This window comes from Delphinus delphis, chromosome 6, assembly GCF_949987515.2.
Source record: "Delphinus delphis chromosome 6, mDelDel1.2, whole genome shotgun sequence".
NCBI lineage: Eukaryota > Metazoa > Chordata > Mammalia > Artiodactyla > Delphinidae > Delphinus > Delphinus delphis.
In genome coordinates this window covers 77,734,060-77,754,849 of record NC_082688.1, presented here as the reverse complement: position 1 = coordinate 77,754,849, position 20,790 = coordinate 77,734,060, and positions in this window count along the sequence as shown.

Here is a 20,790-nt window from a genome sequence, read left to right as displayed (position 1 = left end):
CATCTATAGCTAGATGTCTCCCAGGCACATGACAATAAATGTGTCTAAAAATAGACCTTAAATTTCCCCTTTAATATAGAGTTCTCTTGTGTGTTTTGTTGTTTGGTGTTGGTTTCTGCCTCTTTTAGTTGATGGTATCATCATTTTCTCTCTCACGGAGCTAAGATCCTGAAAAGCATCTTCAATTTTACCCTCATGCCCTTAATCCAATTAATCAAGAAGTCCCACCAACTAAAATTTCACATATCTCTGCAACCTTCTCAATATATATACAGACCTTTATCTCTTATCACAGTCACCCCCTTACTCTTTTTATTTGCTGACTTTAGTCTCAATTATCTCTTGTCCTCCTTCAAAAGGCTATCAATATTTCCCCTTTAAGTCATTTGACATTATATTATTCTTGCCTAACTTAAAGATCTTTGATGGCTCTCTAACACTTCTATAGAAAGAACAAATTATTTAGCAGAATATTCAATTACCTTCATAACCTGGCACTACCTCACATTTTGTTCAAATTAATACCTCTGCATTTCCCTCTTTATCCACACTTCCCTCAACAATACCATCCTTCACCAAAGATGCTATTGATATTCCCATCACCATACCTTTGGCTTTAGTCTTTCTGCCTATAATATCCTTACCTATGATTCTATAGCTACTTAAATGTCAAGAGCCAGCTCAACTGTTAATGTGTCTATGATACATTAGTCCCTTCTGCTGTCTAGTCAGAAAGAGTAATTTCCTTTACTGTATTCTAGTTTTGTTGGAAGACAATTCTCCATTGGTTCCTCACATTACTGCATATCTTGCAAGCAGAGCCACTGACTGACTGTCTTTGTTTTGGATTGTTTTTTAATGATGTTTGTATAACAACAGCCCTGTTAGACCAAGATAGTTTTTAACTATCTTGAAACAAAGGGTAGGCATGCTTAGTGCACATTATGAAAGATTTGGGTTCCCTAAGCTCAGGTTTCCTCTCCTGTAATACAATCTACCACATGTACAACTGTCACATGGCTCCACTGGTGTCACTCTGGAACAATAATGGCTTGGGGAATTAGTGCAAGAAAAGGTGGGTATTCTTCCTTTAGTTATTACTATGAATGATAAACTGTCCTTTATCTCTGACCCAGGATTTTTGTGTCTTCTGCCAGCACCATAAGAATTGTAGCAGGCTATCATATTATTTCAGAATTGGGCTAAAATCTCAAATATTCACTTTTCTAAACAGCTATTAGTTAACACATTTATCCATTACCAATTGTATGTGTTATTGCTCTCTCATATTTTCCCTGTAAGGAACCTATTAAATTCAATTTTGTTCAAATTTTTAGTATTCACTCTGTTTGGGGGACTACAGAGCAGGCCCCCAAAACTCAATACATTTATTGCATAAATGGATAAATAATTTAATAGCAATATAATTCTCAAAGCAAACTCATTCAGTTCTCAAAGTCATATGGCTATAAGTGTTTTCAGTGAACTGTTGGGTGGAAAGAAGCATATTAGTAATAACCTTTAGCTGTAATGAACTTGTTTAGATTTATTTAATAAAATTAGACATTTCTTGTCTACATAGTTTGCTCATAGTGTTCCTTCTGCTTCATTTGCCTTCCCTACTCTTACAATTTCCATCTATCTTTCACGGTCTATCCTTAGTAAATTATTCCCACATTATTCAATTACACGCAATCTCTCCCCTCCCTTTAATTTACTCTTTGTCTATAGCTCAATTACATTGCTTATTAGAATTGACTTTGTTTTATATACTTTTCTTATCTCTCTCAGTAGATTGAGTTCTGACAACAAAACAGTTATGTCCAATTGATCTTTGGATCGCCCATGGTGCCAAGCACAGTGTATAATAGGAAATCAATAAATATCAATTTAATTAAATGGAGTAAAGTATTACATACTGTACCACTAACTGGTTCTCATTTCTTTTGCCACTTTATTCCTGATCTCTTCCCATTTACTTGTTTTCAATTCCATTGTTCCTGAGGTGAGTTAAAGCCAACTGAATTCTTTCCAGAAAATAATTTCTTACAGGCATCTAGACATCTGGGGTGCCACATTTGTATTTGAGAACCACAAAAAAAGGAAATATAACAATTTCATTTTAATATCTGTGAGAACAATGACATCCAACAGCTTTTCAACCAGCTTGAATATGCATATGGTAAAAAGAATGAAAGCCAAATCTTCTCAGTTTCCATGGATGGTAACACTCTCTGTGGAAAACTAATAGGAGTAGACAGTCCAATCTCTTTAGGAAAGTGAGAGAGAAAAATGAAAATAGAAACCTTTATCAATTGAAATTCCTTCAGACACCCATGCAGTGTATGAACATTTATTATAAAATGTGATTATTTGAGTGACAAGAATAATTGGTAACTCTTTTTAGTGCCACCAAAGGTATGCCAGATAAGTCCTTACTAAAAATGAAATATTTTGACATAAAAATTCCACTTATGTGTCCTTTTTTGTTCAATAAATATGTTGATTAACCTGAATTTTCCCGTTTTCTTATAACTGAAAGGCTGGCATTTCAATATTTTGACTGAATAGAGTGGCAGCTGTCAAATCAAGTGTAATTTTAGATTACATTTTTAGAAAGCAGCTACTGAAGACTTGTTTAGCATAAAGTATACATGATTTACAAATTAGTTTAGTAACCATCATTTCTTTCATTTCTATTTATAAAATCAACCAAACATTCCTAAACAACTTTAAGAAAACTTGCTGCTAATTTGGCATCCATTAGGTAAGGAAGACTAGGCAAACACAAAATAAAACGAAACTGGGGATGATTGTTTCCAAAGAAATGTATCCATACCTAATCCTCTGGGCCTGCAGTCAAGGAAAGCTCTCTTAATTCACATTCTCAGTAAATCTCCTGATGTTTTAACTGAACATCATTTTGGGTAATTCTGTTATATTATGCACTTTCAGATGTGCTGACTTCCACTCTCTTATATGAGGAAAGTTATAATATGAGACAGCTTTCTCTACATTTGTGAACTCGCAAATGAGGAAAAGCAACACCAAAATGTTGCATAATTTTGAATAAACTATAAAGTGCCATGAAATTGCCTTTAAAATCTGAGATGAATATAAATTAACTAAAATACCATCAGTTGTAAAGTGATTATTATGAACAGATTTGTCTCATACTTGAAAATCTTAAATATGCTAAGGAATTTGCAGGTCATTTGTACAGATGATACTTTACATTATTTTCTATCCTTTCAGTTAATGAACTCTTATTTTTTACAGAAGTTTAAGGTTTATAGAAAAGTAGGTGGAAATAACAGAGACTTCCCATGTACCTCCCCACCCCCACCTCAGCCAATTTCCACTATTATTAACATCTTGATTCACTATTAGTATGTTTGTTATATTTGTTACCAGATATGACATGCTCTGATTTTTAACTAGAAGAATTTGGAAAGGTACTAGCATTATATCCAACAGTGAGCATGATACTCAATAATACTCAATAATACTCAATAATGTTATTGCAAAATACTACAACCAAGAAGGGTCTTTATTAATATTATGTGGAAACCAATTTCCATGCCTTTCTGTTTCTTTCATTTGTTTGTTTTGTTTTTAATCATAAAGGAAGACCTAGTACTATTTTAAATTCCATTATAGTTTCTCCTTTAGACTTCAGCTGATATCATGAACTTAGGTCTCCATTCTCCATGCCTTCATGCCTCACTGATGTAGAATGCTAGTAGCAAAACACAGGAAAAAAAAAATTAGAAAACAGTTTTGAACAAAAAGATACAAGGTTGAATATTGACGAAACAACACTGTCGTGGGCAATAAGTAGTAGGAAATCTACGTAAAAATAAGGCCTAGAAATACAACCACCATTTTCTGTTATGTATAATTTGAACAAACGCATACTGAAAAAAGTTTCTACAATTAGTTATAAAGACCTTCATTGGAGAAACATGGCCTGTTGCGTCATACAGGTGAGGAAATGAATATTTAAGACAAATCCTGATTTACTCCTAGCTGAAGGCTATACTGTTTCTAAAATGGAAGAACTGAGGAAACTTATGTAATGAGCTTATGACTTATAGATTTATATGTAAAATTGTGCATACCAACTATATAGTAAGCACATATAGCTATTATTCTATAGTGTTTATTTGACCATTCTCAATGAATCCTTCAAGTTATCTTCATAAATTTCTAAAATAAATAATTACTATAGGTAGGTATAGCCAGAAGTGGATATCTAAGCCAGGTAGAATCCTGCTGAAACTTACAGATCATATTCTGTTTCCCTAGGTGGCAGACTATGTGAAATTCTGCTTTCAAAATCTTATGCTTATTTGGATATAGTACAAATTACATGTGTACCATGAGCTCACATTTCCCTTCTTTGAATTTTCTAGGCTGACAATTGAAGAGCACTATAATGGTCTAAATAACAATAATTTCTCAACAAACAGTTAATTCTTATGACTCCCAATATCCTAATATTTGTGTAAGCTAAGATCTGATTTTATTTGTAAATGTTATTAATGCCCATTAGGAGTTTTGAATTCAGATTGTCTCATAGATAGTAATGACTTTTTTTTGAATTGAACTCAATTTATATTGACTTTACCCTTCTAAAAATCCCATCTTCAGAGTTTATACAATACAATCGGTTGCAAATAATTAACTAAAGGCATTATTCAGCATGTAAATATGGTTAGTAATTGGGTGTTTTTATTGTAATGTGTATTCCAAGAACTACAATTACCCTATACTCATATAGTTTTTTTCCTTGTTTAATATCTTAACAATATCTATTAGGCCTAAAATTGAACTTAAAATTCCTGTTAATTTAGAACTGGGTGGCAGGAGATTTTGATGGCAAAATTTACTTTGTAAGTATTCATTACTCAATTTCCCTTACTTATATTAAGGCACATGTTTAAGAACAAATGAATTTCACTTATGTCATCTCCCTAGTTTGTCTTTATTTATGTCTATGGAAAACTGCTAGGAAAACCTTTTTCAATTCCGTGCAAGTTCAGATTCTCGAACTGTTTTACATAAAATGATTTTTAAAAACTTTAATGAACATTTTTTAGCAAGCTGTGAACTAGCCATATCAATGGGAAGGGCTAAAGGTTCAGGAATTCCTTCTCCAATCTACTAGCAGTGACTCATTTCGTATAAGGAAGAAAAGAACATTGTTAAGTCAGATCCCAATCCAATAAATTAATCAGTGAATTTCTGACTCTGGTTATTAATACACTAGTAGTATGTTAATTAGAAATGAAGCAGGTAGAAACTAGATAACACATTACCATTTGCATTAAGATTCTTCTGCTGCTGCTTGTTATATGTGTGATCATAAACCTATGTATGCCCCCGTCTATTAAAAAAAAAAAAAAAAGAGAGAGAGAAAAGAAAACAACAGTAATATTCGTGTGTGCCTCCTTTGACTGAGTTACAGGAAGAAATATATGATTCTCTTGAGAAACCTAAAGGAGCATAAGACGATCATTAACTTGTCAATCAATTGATTAGATTGTTTGCAAATTAGTGCAGTTGGAGGAAATGAGATATTAGTGATGTTATACTGATTAACTGTCAGATAACTACCTATTAATCGGGCATAATTAATTAGAGCTGATGTTAATCATTCTATAGGCACCTGATTTTCAAAGTTCTAACCATCGAGAGAGCATAGTAGAGAATTACTAAACCTAGCAATCTAACAATATGAAAACAGAGAAAGCACATTCTACTTATTTGCTGGTGGTGATTTCCTTCATGCTCTTCCCTTTGGATATAGTCTACTCTAGGCAACCAGGGTGGACATCTGTAGGTTTAGGGAACAATTCTTTTTTGCTAATGAGCACTGATGCCTTCATGACAAACAGATGATGCCTGCAGATGGTTGGTCCCCTCCAACCTCCTTGGCTGTTCAATTCTCACAGATTTCTATACAAATATACTCCATTTTAACATATTTCATCACAAATTTATCATACTCCCAGAAAAAGCGCACCCTAAAACTGTTTTTTCCCATTTCTTCAAAAAGCCTTTGGCATTTAAATATTTATCTTGACAGAGTTGTAATTAAGATGGGAGCAGTGTGTGTGTTTGTGTATGTGTGTGTATGTGTGTGTGTATTTGCTAAATATACTAACATAGTTAATGCATTTCAACCCCATTTTCCTTCAAAGATTATGTTATATATTGCTCCCTTTTTGCTTCTTTCAGTGTAAATATGACCAAAAAATAAAAGTGACAACATTTTGTACCTTTCACAAGAATCTTCTGGATTCTCAAGAATAGTTCACAAATATATGCAGAAGAATAATTAATCAGGGGTTCTAAGAAATTGCTGCAATTAAAAAGGGGACAAACCCTTTTCTGAATTTCCCTTTTTTTTTTCATTGAAACCTGTTGTGGAATACCTATCCATTTTATACTGGCAAATGTTCATTTATTGAACTGTTTTAGAAACTAGGTTCTTTTTGTTTCTTTCTTACATTAAAAAAGAGTAAATTATGGCCAGTAAACTGACATTCTTTAATAAAATATAAGGTATTCACCTTTTTTAACTTTTAAGCTGCTTTGAGGTACAATATTTGCTTCCTGTCAAGCTGATTATGGCTAATACATGTGCTATATCACTGCTATTGAAACACAATACCTTGGATCTTCCTGAAACAAAAGGTTATGTTGGTGCCAATCATTCATTTCTCCTGTCTGACATAAGATAAAATCAGATTTGCTAATAACAGATACACAATCCCTTGGCAAGCTGTAATGGGACCAGAAAAGATGAAAGGCAAACATAGCTCAGTGAAACAAAGTGAAGGTTAAATGTGTTACCCCTTGCAGTGTCTGGTACCCTGATTACTGATGTGAATCACATAATGATTCCTGCCATTAATAGAGATATAGCAGTTAGCCAATGTTCTACAGCAGTCAGCTATGTTGACCAAAAGAATCATTCATTTTTGAAGTTCTATATACACATTGAAAATTAACCTTAGACTTTTTAAGAAAAAAGCAAAAAACACTATGAATTCTTTTTTTTTTTAGAAAATTCTAATTCTCAGTGAAAAAAATGTTCACTGAGAACACTTTCATCTTGGTTAAGCTTCGTTATACTTTCAGCATATAGGTTTGCTTACTACTGAAGAAGGCTAATGTTTGTCATATTTCTTTTTGCTGCTAATAGATTAGGATGAATCTAGCCTTCCAACTGTCTGTAGTTTCTGCAGTGCTTCCAACTCAGGAAGCAGAAGCCTCAATTCAAAAAGATAGATAAATAGATAGATAGATAGATAGTTAGATAAGAGATGAACTAGTGTCATTCCCTCTTTCCTCCTTCTCTATTTCCATATTTCTCCCTATTTAGCCTTTTTGCAGTATTTTTCTTCAGTCATGGAAATTTCTTCAAGAGTTTATTTTCTCTTTCACTCAACTACAGTAGTGTCATTATAAACTCTAAACTGAGCTGAAAATTCCACTGCAGATCTAAGCAAATAATTCTACTTTAGAGTATGGTATTTATTGTCAAACCTAAGCAACTAAACTTGTCTTCATCTTGAACTTCTCCAACTTTTGGTAAACTGTATTCATGAGGTAATAATCAGAAGATCTTGCTATATTCCAACAACAAATTATTTTTTAAAAAAAGCAAACAACAACACTGATGGGCTCCAGTGGATGCTCCAACTTAATCTTATTAGAGTAAATTTTAACTCATTTCAATTATGGTAGACCAGATATCAGAACAATTTGAGATTATCTATTTAAAGCTCAAGTAAAGTATTATGTGGGTATTTGGATATATATATTTCTGGCATTTAGATTAGAAGTCTGAGCTGAAAATATAAATTGAGTAGTTTCTATCTTATATGAGATAATATAAAGCCAGGCAACTGGAGGATGTAATCAAAGAGTGAGTATAGACTGAAAGGGTATCTAAGACGTAAGCTTCAGAATTTCTGATGAATCAACATTTATTATGGCCTTATCAGTAGATGGGTGATTGGTCAATTGCCTGACCACTTTGTATCAAATATTAAATACTAAAAACATATGCTGTAGACTAGCTAATTTTCTCAGTAACCTTCTTTTGCCAGATGGTTCAGAAAAGAATACCAAGGTGATTACATGTATGAGAATAAAACTCTTGTGGAATAGACAAATGGACTTAATTCATATGACTCCTTTTGTCAGTGCCACCAGCCATCTCTGACTTCGCATTTAGCATTTCATACAATTGATTACTACCTCTTCCTCAGTGTACTTTCTTTATTTGATGTCCAAGATACCAAAATCTTATGGTTATACTGCTACCAAACTAGCCCCTTTACTTTACTTTTCTTATTCATCTCTTTTCTCCAATCTCTTAACCTTGTAGAATTCAAAACTCAATCTTTGGATCTCTACATATACTCAGTCAATTCCTTTTGTCATCTTCTGGTCTTTTGACTTTAAATACCTCAGATAAGGTTAAAAATACTCAATATTTATCTTATGCCTAGAGTTCTCCTTTCAATAAATAACAGACTTGTATATCTAAATGCTCACTCACATTTTTACTTGACCTTTGTACAGACATCTTAAACTTAACACCCATCCAAATCTCCCTCACACGCTTGATCCACTCTACAACCTTTCCCATTCTCAGTTAATGTTAATTTTATTCTTTTACTTATTCAAAACAAATATATTTTAATCATGTTTGGTACTTCTTTTTCTCTCGTATCCCACATTTTTCTGCAAGAAATCCCTGGGTTCTCCCCTCTCTGAATAAAGTCTGAATCTGGATACTTCTCATCACCTTCACTGCTACAAGCCAGGTACAATTGCAAACATTTCCAGCATGGTTTTAGCACTGCTTTCCTAACTAGAGTCACAGATTTGAAACTCTCTGCCTCCCCACTCCCTCCAAGAAAACATAGTGTATCCTCAACCCAGCAGCTAGAGCAGTCCTTTCAAAATATAACTTAGTTTTCTACACAGACATTACTTCTTCTATGAGGGTAAGCATTTATTAAAAAATTCAAATAGTGCCCCTCCAAGAATTTTTTATTCTTATCCCATCTAGTTTTTCTATAACACTATGTTCTAACATATGATTTACTTATATACTGTATATACTATTTAATTATATCTCTACTCAATAGAATTTAAGCTCCAGATATACTGATGTTTTAATGATTTGTTCATCATTGTATAGTAAACGCATACTTATTCAATCTTTGTTGAATTAATAAGGGGATTAATCACTCAGTCCATGTCTTAAAGGATGTTCAGTGTCTTTTGGAGAACCATTTATCTACTAACTGCTAGTCTAATGTTTTACCAAACTGATCTACACTGGCCATCTTCATGAAAGCATGGTCTCTATGAATTAGACAATAAGGTTTGGTGTCAACATAAAAGTGATGGTCAAATTAGTTCTCAGGAAATTACATCAGGGGTTCAAGAAATGCCTACTTTGATAACAATAAGTTGCAGAAAATTATAGGAAAAGTGTCTGGTTGAAATTAGATCAATATATAAACTTTCAAAGTCATTGTCAAGTGAACATTTTTCCAAATGGCTGAGTGGCTACCTTGAATGAACTAGACATTACAGTAAGTGCACTGCATGCCTCCCAGTAGCAACATAATAAGGCAAACTTAACAATTCTCAGGTAATTCTATGGGATAATATAATCAATCAATATTTGTTCTTAAATTCTTTTTAATGTATACATAGTTTGACTTTGTCATTGAATAATTAGAAAAAATGAACTTGTGTAGTGATATGAATTCATTCAATTAAAGAAACTTGCAAAATTTTATATATGCAATATGGTTATTTAGTGCATTTTACAAAAGAAGTGTTAAATAAAGTTTTATGAGATATAAATTATTTGAAGTTTTACATTATAGCATAGAGCTTTCTCATTTAAAACCCGAATTAGGTATATAATATTTTCATTAATCATAAGGTATTCATTATGAAAAGATTCTTAAGAAATGGCTAATATTACTGCTTTGTGTTTAAAGCATCATTTTCTGATAACAGTAAATCAATATTCCCCGCAAAAATTGAAAAAATATACATGGATGCATTTTTATTCAACTTCACTTAGTATGGCTATTAAAATGAAATTTTATTTCAATACTTAAAACTTATATATTTCTTCTTTTTATAAATTTTGTGATTGTATTTACAGCCCACCCAGATGATCCAAGATAATCTTCCCATAGCAAGATCCTTAACTTTGTCATATCTGCAAACTCCCTTTTGCCATATATAGTAATATTAACAGGCTCCAGGATATGGATATCTTTGAGGACAATTTTGAGCATATCCCAAAAAGGAAAATTCAAAAACCTCAACATAACATATTTGTAATTATGTTCTTGTCGAACCTTGGATATATCAGAGATGATGATTATTTAACTTGATATAATATTTTTTTGGTTTATATTTTCATTATCTTGCATCGTTTGTGAAAATAACTCAACTGAAATTTATAAATTTATTGCTATCTTTGCTTCAATGGAATATAAAACCCTATTCTTTCATTTCAAAAAGTATGATTTATTATGTTGTATAAATTACTAAAAATAGATGAGCATAAATCAATACACAATGGCTGATGGCTGATACTAATATAATTTACTATGAAATATAATTTGGTCAAACTCTTCAGAATTCTCATTAATAATTTTTTTTTTTTTTTTTTACTTTCAAGTACAAAGATTGGATATTACACGCACACATATTTTTAGCCCATGTCTTCATCTTTTCGAAAGTCTGCTTTGCTCTGGGAGAAAAAAATATCCAATTATAAAACCATCTGGTATTTTGATTTTTTATTGTAAATTTAAGATTTTAATCCCTTACCTCTGTATGCAGTTAAATGAAAGAAAGCACAGGTTTTCAAATGAGGTACAGCCTTTTTATTGTTCCTTTCGATTAAAAAAAAAGAAAAAAGGAAGAAAAAAGAAAAAGCAACCATCTGCCTGTGCCAGCTGCTAGAATGCTGAGAAGATAATGGAATTCCTATATATGATATCATTTTGTTTTTCTAGTGGAAGTTGTGACATCTTCAACAGTTCTCTTTAGGATACACCTGCTTCTCTAACTAAGAAAATTGAAGCCAGTAGATAGTAAAAGGGTTGTCAACCTTATATTAACACAACTCTTAGAAAGCCTCCCATGGAGATATAGATGTAGATATACATATAGATATACATATATAGTTTTATTTAAATTTCTTTACATTGTTTTATAAATTACATTTTAAATGCTAAAGAAGAAATAGAAAATAAAACAGATTCATATTTTAATGCTGTCATTACTATAAATCATGCTCATTTAGTAAGCAAACACTTGTAAACACATTTATAGAACAATTTTCTTCTTGTCTGAATTTTAGGGGGATGATCTGAGAGCCCTGGGTAGTTGTATCCAAAACATGTTGAAGCTTTTTGGGTCTTTTTTTACTTCTCTTTCATTTTTTATGGATGGAAATAATCATTATTCTGAAATTATTAGAAACCATAAAATCAAGTATTGTTTGAATACATGGAAAACTATGAAATAGTTTTGAACATTGACTGGTAAAGGGGTGCCACTCATAAATTTTTGTATATTTTTTCTTCTTTAGCACAGAAATTGCACATTATTTCACATTATAATCATGAAAATAAAATTACCTGGAGGCAAAACTTCCTTATTCTTTAAAAATTGCTTTTGAAGAGTTTTCCTCATTGTTCTGTGTATTTTTAATAGTTTCAAAAGATCTTACGTTCCTTTTGGATGTGAACATTATTATAATGAAGAAAGGGAAATAGAAGTTCTTGGTTCTAGTGGTTTGGGGCCGTTTTAGAGATGGAGTATTCTTAGAAGTGTCTCTGAACATGAAAAGTGACAGCTAGTTCTGTGGAATCAAGAATATCAGGACATAAAACCCTCTGAACTGAACTAAACACTGAGAAAGGGCTTTCACTCAAATAATGTTGCTAAATGTCTCTCTTCCTCATTCAATGATTGTAATCTGAGTAAGACAGTCAGCCATCACCACTGAATACTAGAACTAAATTTAGGGAATCACTTCCTTTGTGTAAGTGACTTTCCATGTTTCCTTTTATTTCAGAAAGTTATAGAACATACAAGAAAAGCATAGCAATTCTTTGCCCCAGAGTGGTCAGGTATAATAAACAGAAAACCAGCATGGAGGAAATTTGTCTGAAATTAAGAAAGAGATAAAAATCATCAAAACTGCCAAACATATTACAGGTAAATAGAAAGCAACACCACCAAAGAATAAAGGGAAATTATTACCTTTTCAGAAACATATGTTTTGAAGAAAAAGTTTTCTCTTTAGGATTCTAGATTCAAATTTTCAACTTAATCAAGAGCACTTTAGGCTTATGGAACTGGAGACATGGTGATAAATATCAAGATAATTGGTATGAAGATAAAAAAACTGCTGAACTTAAAATTGTACTGGAGGCAATAAAAATATTCCAAATACTTAGTAAAGAGGAAACCTAATTTGGGAACTAGATATAGGAGTGAAAGGATAAAACAGTCCCCACCAAAGTGTGCAAAGAGAAATGATAGACATGTATAGTAAGAGGATAGAGATATACAGTCAGAATATATATAGAGACAGATTTAATTAACAGTTTAAAAAATAATATTCAAGCCTTCCTGGTAGCTCTTTATATTTCCTTCAAAAAATATAGAGCAATCAGAATAAATTTGAATAACTTAAAGTCATAGAATGCCCAAACGTAAAACTATTTGAAAGTGAATAAGGAAAATAACTCCAGATCCTACCACTCCTACCTAACCACAAGCCTCTGTGGTAAGCAAGATCACTCTGAGATAAACCGCAAGGAAGAGGGAATTGGGGATCTACTGATAGACCACAGAAAGAGGAACTACGTCCATTGTGAGTTGAAAAGTACTAAAAATGTACACTACTAGATAAGAACATGGACTGCATGGAAGGAGCTTCAAAGTAAAAATGATTTGATGTGGCGAGTAACCTCGCCACATGTGGCAAAAAAAGAGAAGGAAAAAAAGACAGGGAAGGCATCCTCTAGCAACTGGCTGGTTAAGGGGAAGAGATGTGGACACATATCCCATCTCCCTACCAGAAACAAACAAATGAACAAACAAAAACAATTTCTGAAAGAATTTGGACTTTGCCAAACTGAAAGAAAAGGGTGCCACTGAGCTAAATATCTTGTAAACCACCTTGAAATTACACTGGCAATTTTTAAAGTTCAATATATGTCTTAAGAGTTGCCATTAAAAATTCAGAATTTGAGTTTAAACACACCTTAAGGTGTGAGGCTTCCCCATTTTAGGAAGATTTAGGAGTTTTTTTGGTAAAAATCTCAATAATTAAGAAAATTTCAACATGCCCAGAAGGCAATAATGTAATGAAAATTCACCTGGTGTACTGAAGACCTGCAAGCAAACAGGCAAGAGAATGAAAGTGAGAGAGATCAAGAAAGGAGTATAGGGCTTCCCTGGTGGCGCAGTGGTTGAGAGTCCACCTGCCGATGCAGGGGACACGGGTTCGTGCCCCGGTCCGGGAAGATCCCACATGCCACGGAGCAGCTGGGCCCGTGAGCCATGGCCACTGAGCCTGAGCGTCTGGAGCCTGTGCTCCGCAACGGGAGAGGCCACAACAGTGAGAGGCCCGCATACTGCAAAAAAAAAAAAAAAAAAAAAAAAAGAATATAGAGTGTATATGGTGTAAGACAATAGCAGATGGACAAAGAAGGAATTTTAATATAATTGAAGTCCCTGAAGAAGAAAAAGAAAATAATGGATGTCACTAGTGTTTAAAACTATATCCAAAAGCACTTTCCAGAAATAAAACCTAAACCTACATCTTGAAAGGGCCCATTAAATAGAGGAAAAAATTTAAGCCCAAATAATCAACTCTAATCCTAGTAAAAGTATTTCATTTTAATTATAAAGAAAAAAATTTTTTCTTAGAGTTCTTGATGATGTTTCCTGGGGATGGGGGAGAAAATAAATTTTAGGGCAAAACAATTATACATTTTGCCCTAAATGCAGCAGACATTTCAAATTAACATAGAAAATGAAGCAACAATGAAGCAGCCTTTTCAAAAACACACAACGAAAGAGAGATCGTAAGCATGATCCAAAGGTTGTATGTACATCTCAGATCTCCTTCAAGTATCAATCCTATAGAAAATGAGTTTTAAGTATACAACAACATGTATATCAATATTGTATAGCCATGAGCCCTTTTAAGGAAATTACTGTGGCTTAAGTTTCATTCAAATGAAGATGTCTAGGCAAACTTTAGTGAAGGACTGATGTAGGACATAAAAATGTATATCATGACAGATCTAAGGCTGAAAACAAAAGTGAGGATAAAAGTGGATGAATGATATATCAAATTTATATTATTAAAATGTACTAATGAAGGTAAACAATGGAAGGAGAAGGGAGAGTAAAAAGAAAATTAGTAAAAACACATTGACTATAGCATATAAAATATACAATAGTAAAAGAGTACAATTAAACACTGATAAACGAGATAGTAAAAAGTTAAATAAGAAAACAGGTGTCTAAGGGCATTCAGAGGTATAAATAACTACTAGAACAAAAATTTTAAAAAAGTCTTCCTGAGTACAGTATATTTTAAAAAATAGTGTGATATAAATCTCATAGACACAGAAACATAAAAATATAAAATAAAACACAAAAGTATAAAATAGGGCTTCCCTAGTGGAGCAGTGGTTGAGAGTCCGCCTGCCGATGCAGGGGACATGGGTTCGTGCCCTGGTCCGGGAAGATCCCATATGCCACGGAGCGGCTAGGCCCGTGAACCATGGCTTCTGAGCCTGCACGTCCAGAGCCTGTGATCCACAACCGGAGAGGCCACAACAGCAAGAGGCCCGCGTACTGCAAAAAACAAAAACAGAAACAAAAACGTATAAAATAACACAGTTAAGACCAACTATTTCAGTCACATTAATAGGTATAAATGGGCTTAACTCACCTATTAAAAGAAAGAAAAACATCCAAATGTATCAAAATATCCAAAAATATCACAAATCAAAATCCAATTTTTTTTAAATATCTTTATTGGAGTATAATTGCTTTTCAATGGTGTGTTAGTTTCTGCTTTATAGCAAAGTGAATCAGTTATACATATACATATGTTCCCATATCTCTTCCCTCTTGCATCTCCCTTCCTCCCACCATCCCTATCCCACCCCTCTAGGTGGTCACAAAGCACCTAGCTGATCTCCCTGTGCTATGCGGCTGCTTCCCACTAGCTATCTATTTTACGTTTGGTAGTGTATATGTGTCCATGCCATATATGTGTCCCCCTCCCCATATCCTCAAGTCCGTTTTCTAGTAGGTCTGTGTCTTTATTACCATCTTGCCCCTAGGTTCTTCATGACCATCTTTTTCCCTTAGATTCCATATATATGTGTTAGCATACGGTATTTGTCTTTCTGACTTACTTCACTCTGTATGACAGACTCTAGGTCCATCCACCTCACTACAAATAACTCAATTTTGTTTCTTTTTATGGCTGAGTAATATTCCATTGTATATATGTACCACATCTTCTTTATCCATTTATCTGCTGACGGACACTTAAGTTGCTTCCATGTCCTGGCTATTGTAAATAGAGCTGGAGTAAACATTATGGTACATGACTCTTTTTGAATTATGGTTTTCTCAGGATATATGCCCAGTAGTGTGATTGCTGGGTTGTATGGTAGTTCTATTTTTAGTTTTTTAAGGAACCTCCATACTGTTTTCCATATGACTGTATCAATTTACATTCCCACCAACAGTGCAAGAGTGTTCCCTTTTCAACACACCATCTCCAGCATTTATTGTTTCTAGATTTTTTGATGATGGCCATTCTGACTGGTGTGAGATGATATCTCATTGTAGTTTTGATTTGCATTTCTCTAATGATTAATTATGTTGAGCATTCTTTCATGTGTTTGTGGGCAATCTGTATATCTTCTATGGAGAAATGTCTATTTAGGTCTTCTGCCTATTTTTGTATTGGATTGTTTGTTTTTTTGATATTGAGCTGCATGAGCTGCTTGTAAATTTTGGAGATTAATCCTTTGTCAGTTGCTTCATTTCCAAATATTTTCTCCCATTCTGAGGGTTGTCTTTTGGTCCTGTTTATGGTTTCCTTTGCTGTGCAAAAGTTTTTAAGGTTCATTAGGTCCCATTTGTTTATTTTTGTTTTTATTTCCATTTCTCTAGGAGGTGGGTCAAAAAGGATCTTGCTGTGATTTATGTCATAGAGTGTTCTGCCTATGTTTTCCTCTAAGAGTTTGATAGTGTCTGGCCTTACATTTAGGTCTTTAATCCATTTTGAGTTTATTTTTGTGTATGTTGTTAGGGAGTGTTCTAATTTCATACTTTTACATGTACCAGTCCAGTTTTCCCAGCACCACTTATTGAAGAGGCTGTCTTTTCTCCACTGTATATTCTTGCCTTCTTTATCAAAGATAAGGTGACCATATGTGCGTGGGTTTATCTCTGGCCTTTCTATTCTGTTCCATTGATCTATATTTCTGTTTTTGTGCCAGTACCATACTGTCTTGATTACTGTAGCTTTGTAGTATAGTCTGAAGTCAGGGAGCCTGATTCCATCAGCTCCATTTTTCATTCTCAAGATTGCTTTGGCTATTTGGCGTCCTTTGTGTATCCAAATGTTTTTGGTGTTCAGGAGATACATCTAACCTAAAGTGACTCTGGAAAACTAAAAGCAAAGAAGTTGTCAAAGGTATACTAGATACATGATAATAAGAAGAAAATAGGTTAAAGTTACAGTGAAAAATAAAAAAGAAGTATCATGGTGCATCTAGTAGAGTGGTTAAAATCCAAACAAACTAAATATCAGTTGCTGGTTAGAATTCTGAATAAGAGGAACTCTCATTCATTGCTGGTAGAAATGCAAAATGGTAGAGCCACTTGGAAGACAGTTCAGCAGCTTCTTATAAAACAAAACATAGTCATGTATTATCATCCAGCCAATACGCACCTACGTATTTACCAAAATTATTGGAAAACTTATATCCTCACAAAAACTGGCCCATGAATGTTTATAACAGCTTTATTTATAATTGCCAATAACTGGAAGTGACCTCAGTATATGAATGAATAAACAAACTTGTACATCACTCAATAGAATACTACTCAGAGATAAAAAGAATGAGTTATCAAAATACACAGCTACGTGGATGAACCTTAAATGCATATATATACAAATTGAAAAGCCAATTGTAAAACGGCTTCTTTTCTTCTGTATGATTCCATTTATATGACTTTTTGGAAAAGAGTTGGAAAACTGGATTAGAGTTCAGAAGCTGAGAGATGGTAAAATCAGTCAATCCATCAGTCAGTCAGTAGTTGCCAGGGGTTTGGGGAGAAGAAGTAAAAGTTTGAATAGGTGTAGCAAGGGGATATTTTTAGAAAAGGGAACATATTCTATATGATACTGTAGTGGTGGATACAGGGTCCTATGCATTTGTCAAAATCCATAGAACTTTACAGCACAAGAGTGAACTTTATTGCTTATAAATTCTTTTTTGTTTGTTTGCTTTTTGTGGTACGCAGGCCTCTCACTGTTGTGGCCTCTCCCGTTGCGGAGCACAGGCTCCGGATGCGCAGGCTCAGTGGCCATGGCTCACGGGCCCAGCCGCTCCGCGGCATGTGGGATCTTCCCAGACCGGGGCACGAACCCGTGTTCCCTGCATCGGCAGGCGGACTCTCAACCACTGTGCCACCAGGGAAGCCCTATTGTTTATAAATTCTTAAAAAAAATATTTAGGAGGTCAGGGGGATCCCACAATGGAATGCAGTCTGTGATGAGGAAATCTAATTGGATTACAAACATATAAAAGAGTCTGTATGAGAAAAAAAATACACTCCTGTGTGTTCCTCCTTTATTCACACATTCACTATACTTCTGATGCCAGATGTGTGGGTGTTTTCCCCACACTAAGCAATTTTGTGTGGCACCAGCTAGATCTCCTACACTTAATTCTGATACTGTCTACCTGGAAATAATGTCAGATACTACAGGTTAATGGCTCAGTCCCACAAGAATGCCCACCTCCTCCCCACCGAAACACACATAATTCAGATGTCAATCACAAATCCATTTGTCCCCTCTACTTCTGACTGATAGGCTGTACGTGGGGTTCTCATGACCCCTTCCTTGGTTTCAGTTATTTGCCAGAAAGGCTCATAGAACTCAGAGAAACACTTAAGTTTACCAGTTTATTATAAAAGGATATACTAAAGGATAGAGATGAACATACAGGTGGAAGAGATGCAAAGGTATGAAGATGTAAGGTGTGAAGGAAGAGCTGCAGAGCTTCCACACCTTCTCCAGGCATCACACCCTTTTAGTACCTCCATGGGTTCAGCAGCTTAAGAGCTTTCTGAATGCTTTACTTCTGAGATTTTTAGGGACATTTAATCATGAAGGCATAATTGATTGTTAACTCAGTCTTCAGTCTCTTTTCTCTTCCCAGAGGATGTGAGGTTGGAGTGGAATGTTCCAATCTTCTGATCATGGCATGGTCTTTCTAATCATGTCATGGTCTTTCTGGTAATGAGCCCCTATTCTGAAGCTATACAGCTCACCAAGAGTCACCTCATTAGATCAAAAGACACTCCTATCATCCAGGACATTCCAATGGTTTTAGGAGCTCTGTGCCAACACCTGGGGGCAGAGACCTGTATGTATATCCTCTATTATTTCACACAATCTCCCTGAAAGTGGGTGGCATGTTGGGGGGGTGGGTGTTAACCAAAGTAACTTTGAAATAATGACGACTGTAGGACTAAAGTCAAAAGAAACTGTACCTATGCACTGTCCTCTACTTTGTAAAGCTATTTCTCATGAGGGTATGAGCTAAAAATTCTGAAGCTACTATATATGTATAGTGGGATGGGACTATTAAAAAAAATAGATGGCAGATGGTGGAAGCTAGTTTCTCACCATTGGATTTGGAAGGTATAGATAAACAAGGAAGAAATTCTAGAATAAACTATATCATATTGGAAGAAAAAGATATAGTATATACTCATGTTTAGAGTAATAGTTTTATTTTTATGGTAAATTATATAGTATGATTTTATATTGTATAATATAAAAATAATATACATCTTTAAAACCAGAAGATATAATTTCATATTTCCTGCAACTTTTATTCTAGCCAGACTAACCACAGTTCAAAGGGTTAGATATTTTCTCAAATGAACCTTCAGGTAGATAGATAATTTTTAAGCTCTTATAACCAATGACACAAACCATACATTGATGTATTCACTGATTTCTCTAGATCCATGTAAGTACCAACAAGCATCTTTTCTCCCCACACAGGCGAGTGATTTACAATAAAGCAGTTATTAGCAGCAATCTAGTTAAACTTATTTAGATGAACAAATGAAAGTCTAGGGGAATGACACGTACTTCTTGCTGCTGGATAAATTGACCCAAGTGCTTAGTCACCCAGATTTTCTTTCCTCATCTATAAACTGGGGCTAATATTAATACCTTGCACTTATGGAAGCTGTGAGGATTACTTTGGTGGCATAATTAAAGTGTGAAGAACACTGTGTGATACAAGTTAATGACCAATAATCTATATTTATTGCCTCTCCTCTTCCAGTCTCACAGCTCTCAATGTGACAGTCTGGATGGGAAAGTAATACCTTCTTCAATGATCAATATATTGTATTTTCATGAAGAGATTACAACCACTGATTCTCAAATGAAAATTTTAAGCAAATAACAAGAAAGATTATATTCCATTATCATTGTCATAGTTTTTGCAAACATAATATGACAGTTATATAACATTTGGTTAATCATCACTGCAAAACCTTTTATCCATAGCAGTTGTAAAGATGGTTATTTTCTTTCTGAATGTGAGAACTGAGTCAGGTTCCTGGACTAGAGCTCACCCTGTCATGTTTTACCTTAGCAATTGATGCTCGGATATTTTAGACTGTTTTGAAAAGTGCTAGAAGATAGTATGAAATGGAATCAAGATTGGAAGATGCTCTATCAGTATAAGTCAATGTCAGGTCAGTGGATAAAATAGAAAATAGTCCCCCAAACTTGAGAGCAATAATCCAGAATTATGTGGAGTCTAGATAGATGTAACCAGATCATTATGGCTTCAGATACTCCAAGAGCAGATGATTGACATTTTAGTTTTGATTTTCCTGTTGTCATGACTTTCTTTGCTGAGGTAAACTTTTCTTGGAGCTTATAAGAGGGTGGGCATTAGCTGCTAACTTGCTGCTTTCTATTGATTGTTGCAATCTGTGACTCTTTCCTGTGTTGAGCCAACAAAGAATGCAGCATTAAGATCCCATGTTTACCAAAATTGCTTCTCTGCAGTTTAAGACACTGGCTTGAAAAAGTCTGGTAAGAAAACTTACCTTCTTTAGTCTAGCCCTATCCAAAGCCTATCACACATGGCTCTTTAACAGGAAAGAAGAATGAGATTGATACTTCTATTAAATAAAAAGGATCTGTGTTATCTTAAATCCAACAAATTGCACATTGATGATATAACAAGTTTCGGTTCTGCTAGTTTTAACTTCATAGAAAAAATAAAGCTAAATTGCTTCTAAAATAAAATACACCAAGTATTCTTTAAACATATCATGGAAAAGTTTAGATTGTTTTAATTTAGTACAGTGGAACACTGGATTCAGTACTACTTTCAACAGGGAAAA